The following is a 6130-nucleotide window of genomic DNA, read 5'->3' as shown; positions in this document are numbered from 1 at the left end:
GTCCCTCTCTCCTCACTCCCGGCTCGCTTTTCTTTTCATCCACAACCTCGTCCTACACTTCAATACTGCCCCGCCACCCACCCACCTCACCACCTCTAAAACAAACAAAAAAAAGAGTGCAATCACTCTCGATTCCTGCTTCACCCACCTGCCCAAAGGACGACCCCCCCCCTTCTCTCTCTCTGTCCTCTCTCCTACTATTCAGATCGACTTCATTTATAGGTTGTAGTGTTTTGACGCACTGAGCATGGCTATAATAGCCTGTGATCTGTAAGTACAGACACTTTATTTGTCTTGCATGATCTTCAAATCTGATTGACTTTTACTTATTTTTTATTTTAATTTGTCTATTTAAATTAAATTACTTTTTTATTGTATTTTTTTCTAACCAGGACTGTCGTTGTGTAATTTGATGTTATAAATTCTTTCATTTTCTTCATCCACACTCTTCAGACTATCCCCTTGATGCTCTGATCGAGGTGTTTATGTAATTCCCCCATCAGCTTTTTCTCATATTTGCTTTGCTGAGAGTCGAAGCAGATAGAGTATCTGTGCACAGGGCTGTACATGGTTAAAACCTATGAGGAACTGGCTTTATTTCATTTTATGATTGTTTATGATTATAGGCTATAAAGATACAAATTTCAGATATATGAAAACTATTATTTGCCATGTTAGATTATTTCACCTCTGTCTCTATTTTTATGTTTTATGGTCCATTCCCCAGTGTGTCTCCTTAAAATAGAGACAACGGAGATCACAAAGGAGATCATTTTCAGGCAGATTTATAGGTTAAAGCTACAGGACCTATGTTGACTTAGTTTCTCTTTTTTTAGAATTCGGTGTCAAACTGTGCTGCACATGGAAAACCCGTGCCATTGCACCGGTAACACTGTGCAGCCTACCATTTGAGTTTTCTGTGCATGCTTGCCCCCCGAGTCTTGGCATTATTCCATGCACAAAGAGTGAGTGCGTGACAGGCTGGTGACGCAGAATACCAACTCAGCATCTTCTCACCCACTGTGCTGGTGTTCCCATCTAACAGCCATAAATGCAGTTTAACCTCATTTGAGGACGCAGAAAGCTGCCAGAGTAACAGAGACTCGGTGGGGTTTCAATGAGCTTTACACGCGTTAACACACATGCACTTTAATGCCTGATCACAGCTCACATGGGCTGTGGTACAGAGACTGCTGCACTATAGAATCTGCAAAGGATGCGATCTAATACAGTAAATAAATGTATACCGGGCAAATAGGGACACAGTCTGACAGCCAGGGGTAAAACTCCAGGTTGGAATGTTAGAATTACCCTCACAATAAAAATTTTAGTTTTTGATGGCTTCATATTACTTAACTTTATCACCCCATGTTATCACTGTAATCATATCATTCAACATATGAAAATAATGACCAATTTTAAATGTAGCCCCTCATTACGTGTCATTAAGAGAGTGTGCACTGTTCAAACTTCATAATCTTTCTTATTTATTGGTTTATATACAGTTGTAAACTGTTGATAAATTTTAACCATTATCCCATTTGAAAATCAAGTCTTTAACCTTGTTAACATGTCAGTATTATCTTTTATGTGCTGGAAGACGTATCAGTGACGTATGGAGTCTATGTCTTGGCTCAGCATGGCACGTTGGAACTGCAGCATGCAAATGACGGGCTCAAAAACCACATTCAGTTGGGACTTGTCAACATGCAGCAGCAGCACATAATTAACTGGCTCATACTGTAGTCAAACATAAGACACTTTACCATCTCTTGCCTGCTGCATTTTGCTGTCACTCACAGCAAGTGCAGAAAAACTGCACTTGCTGTGCAGTTTCAAAAATGATCACATTTTTTGCTTAGCTGTAACAGCTGCATCCATGCGTTGTTCAGCATATTCCAGGTAGTGCTAATATTTCAACAAAATTCACAAAAATTTTCTCTTCACTCTATTTGTTTTACCAGCAACCTCTCTGTGTTCAGGACAAATTAAGCACTGGGTTTTCTTCAGCTGATTAAGGAAATACTTACTTTGGCAGAGCGGACTGGTTCCACATCTCCCTATAATCGTTAAAATTTGCCCTTCAGTAACAGAGAAAAGAAATGCAGGCAAAGTATATTCAAGTAATAACTTCAGAGCTGTTTATAATTTTGGAAGTCATCCAATCTTTTCCCTGCAATTTACTTCACATTCTTCATTCTTGAAAGCAAACAGTTATTGGAAATGACCTGCTTTATGACACAGGTTTCTAAGGTGGAATGCAGGATTAGCCCATGTCTTCCTGTGTTTGTCAGGGGAATAGCTGCTTAACTAAGCAGAAGAAAGGGTAATGTACTGACTCACTGATATAAAAGCAGTCCAGCAGGACATGCAGAAATTTTAACATCATCAACACGTCATTTTATGGACCATGTTTTATCCTTATGATAATAATAGTGAAACAATTTTTTTTGCAGTGGTAAAAAAAAAATCAGGGTAGGCCATCTTCCACTTTTTGTGCGTCATTAAAAAATATAGTGATTATTCTGTTATTTGATCTTTAAATCATTTTAGGGAAAATGCCAAATATTTAACTATTTCATGTATAAAGTTACTGTGAATTTAATAACACTCACCTAAACTTGTGTTATTATTTCATCAGAGATTTATTCATTTGTGATGCCACTGTGCCCTCTAGTGTTAGACACACACCTGTCCAGCAGTCTTTTTACAGTCATCGGATCAGATGAGGCAGAGCAGAACAGTGAGATTAGATTTAATTACAGTTGCCTCCAGCCAGTCATCCAATGAACTTAAGATCTCCATTCAGTTAAGTGTGGCAGTTTTCAATATCCAAATTATGCAGCCCATTGATCGGGCGCTGACGATAACTGCTAACTCAGCCAAATTCAATATCCTCCCCATGGATCACAAACAACTGGAGCAGATGGAAAGGAAAAACTACAAAACTGGCTTCTTTAAGGGCTTCAAAAAACAATTCAGTTAGCAGTTTGACTCAGGACAGAATCAGGGGAAAATCCAATGGATTCTGCTGTAAATGTGGCAGCAAGCCAAGCAGCTCAAGTGCCCACTTGGCATGGCTGTGGTGGAACCAGGCCTGGGGGGACATGAGTTATAAGCCACTAAATCAGTCTCACATCCAGCTGACTCTCCAGCTTCTTGTCTGTCATCAGCACACAAAGTGTAGGTGTCTGCATGAGTTGTGCTCAGTGCCCTTGCTGAATGAGACACTGGAGAAGCAAAGACTAAAGGGTGAGTGTGTGTTTGTGTGGCGGCGATTACTGCTCCTCAACAAAGAAGGAAAAGTGTACAATCAGAAACGGAAACGTTTGAAGTATACTCTGAGGTAATGTAAAAGATCTTTATAAGCTGTGGACTGTTTTAACTAGTGCCTCTAAACTGTGGAGAGTAGAGTTAATGTAGGAGATTTGTGGATCACCAGAGGAAGAAAACTGAGTTGAACAAGAAGCACACAGAGGGTGCAAACCTCGACCAAGGCAGCTCACTCTCGGGGCAGCATTTAAGTATAAGTATCTTTACTCTTTTAAAACCTTATTTAACAAGTTTATAGTGCAGTAAATGATGTTTACTTCAAATATACAATCATTATGTAGCAGTGGGTAATGGATAAGAGGTATTGATTTGTAAAGAAGTGGACATGAATGACTTGGGCTTATTATTTAATGGTACTTAAGTATATTTCTAACTAACTAGGAAATACTTTTTTAAAGATGTAACACATTTTGGGGTCAACTTGAAAGAAAGGCAGATGTGAAATGTAAAAGTGAGATCAGAAGTCAAATCTGACATGATATTTAGATGCAAACTGTAATGTGATATTTAGAATCTCCATATATCATTCCGTATATGCATAAATGTTGTCAGTACAAACAATGTTAGTAAGAAACATAGTGTTAAACAGCTTTATATAGCATTATTATCAGTTTGAGATTCAGATAAATCTACAGACATAGATGGAGAGGTCAAAGGTCAGTTGTGACATGATATTTTAAATCTTTATATGGTACTTTTATATGTTGACACACCACACAAGAATCTACATTCTGAATTATAAGGCTGTTTGTCCATTTTTGACCAATAAATCATCAAAATTTTAATGAATTGTTAACATTACCTGACTCCACAGCCCTACAAAGCTTGATCAGAATTCCTTCAAAAGATTTCAAGCTATGATATTTACAGATAGAATGACATGGAAGCAAATGCTGTCAAGAACATAACCAAGGTAACAAACAAACACATATATATTCTCCTGCAATACCTTAGGGTTGTCTGCCTTATTAATAGTAATGTGATAAGTCTTGAGAGGCTCGGGGGAGTTTTTTTCCAGTTTATGAAGGACTGATTAGAATTTTATGGTCCAATAGTTCAAAAGTCAAGATCACTTTCACCACCTTCAGAAAAGATTTTTTTGGCAATAATTAAAAAAAATGAATGCAGCCTTAATACCATTACCACATTTTTTGGTAATTGTTCAACACCATACCTCATAAAGAGAAGGTGCGATTGTGAGCATACTTCTTTGGTCACACACGTCTGTACGTGTATATTACATAAGACTTGGGTGCAAATGCATTTGCTGGTGGGAGGAATATAACTGTTCCATGAATTCCAGTTTTTAATATAATTGTATGAGTGCTAAAATGTATTAATCTACCTTAATATTTTCAGTTGCAGTTCAGTTTCATTTTTATTTGTCCTATGTAAGTTAACATTGGGTCAACATTATAATGAAATGTGTATGACAAGACAAAACAAGTCACTCAGCATCTAAAAATGTCACCAGATAAATAGCAATGTAAGTTTAAAAACCATGAAAAAAGCATAGAAAAATAAAACTTTAAAAAGTCCTTATGTGTTGGGTGACTATGATACTTGATAATGCTGTGGGCCTCACGCACACTCGGCTGGAGATAAATGCCCGTAATGGCTACATCACTTGCCAGTGATGTTGTCTGCCACCTGCACCACTCTGCAGTGATTTCTGACTGTTGGCAAATCAACTCCCATACCAACCTGTCACACAGGCCTTCAACAGGCTCTCGATAGTGCTCCTGTAGAAGGTTGAGGAAATATTGGGGGTTCATACCAAACTTCCTAAGCCTCCTTAGAAAGTTTAAACAACGACATGCTTTTCTGACCACAGTGTCTGTAAAGGTTCCAGGAGAGACCCCTGGTAGTGTTCATGTCAAGGAACTTGAAGTTGCTGACCCTTTCAACCTTAACGCCTCTGATGTTTGGAAGCAATTTCAGAGCAATGATGGTGATGAATGCAGAGCTGTAATCAGTGAAGAGCATTCTTATATACGTATTCCCCTTGTTCAGATGGGTGAGCACAGTGTATATTGCCAACACGATGGCATCGTTGATGGGTCTGTTTTTTTGGTAAGGCAAATTGAAGAGGGTCCAACATGTCAGGGATGGAAGAGCAGACATGTTCTTCGTGTTGTCTGGTGCAGGATGGTAGTCCTTAAGACATGAATCCACTGGTTTCTTGGAGACAGGAGTGATGGTGGATTCCTTGAAGTATCTGGGGACCAACAACAGCTTAAGGATGGGTTTTAGAACTTATTGATGATGGTTAGACTTTTGGTTAAGAGGGCTGAGAGTTCAGAAAGGCATGCAAACAAACACTTGTGTACCTGACAAGTTTAAAGCAGATGTGGTTAGCAGTTGTGGAAAGGGTGAGAGACATGCAGATCCAAGAATGTTGACTCTGTTCAGACAGATTCAGTTTTGGGTGAAGCGTTTGTATCTCCCACTGGAAACTCTACATCCAAACGTACAGAATTAACTTTCTGGGATTTGCATACCTGGTTAATTAAGCACGCATCAAAACACTGACATACAGTAACATCCAAGTATTCGCAGGAGGATTCAGTAGGACTTAGTGTAATTCACTATGATGGTGAAGCTTTGTGGAATAAACCAAACTGTAAATAGGGGAGAGATTAACTTGATAGGAGGTGTCAAAGTCTGTTATTTATTTTGTGACCTGTCAAATGTACCCGAGCGTCACAAAAATGAGATGTTAAAATATTTATTTAAGGCCAAGTAAACAATTTAAATGTCATATAAGCAAATCCTTAACACTTTTCCTCCAGAGTAA

Source organism: Haplochromis burtoni, unplaced genomic scaffold, assembly GCF_018398535.1.
Source record: "Haplochromis burtoni strain Fernald_Lab_line unplaced genomic scaffold, NCSU_Asbu1 Contig_479, whole genome shotgun sequence".
NCBI lineage: Eukaryota > Metazoa > Chordata > Actinopteri > Cichliformes > Cichlidae > Haplochromis > Haplochromis burtoni.
Note: the sequence above shows the minus strand (reverse complement) of the source record.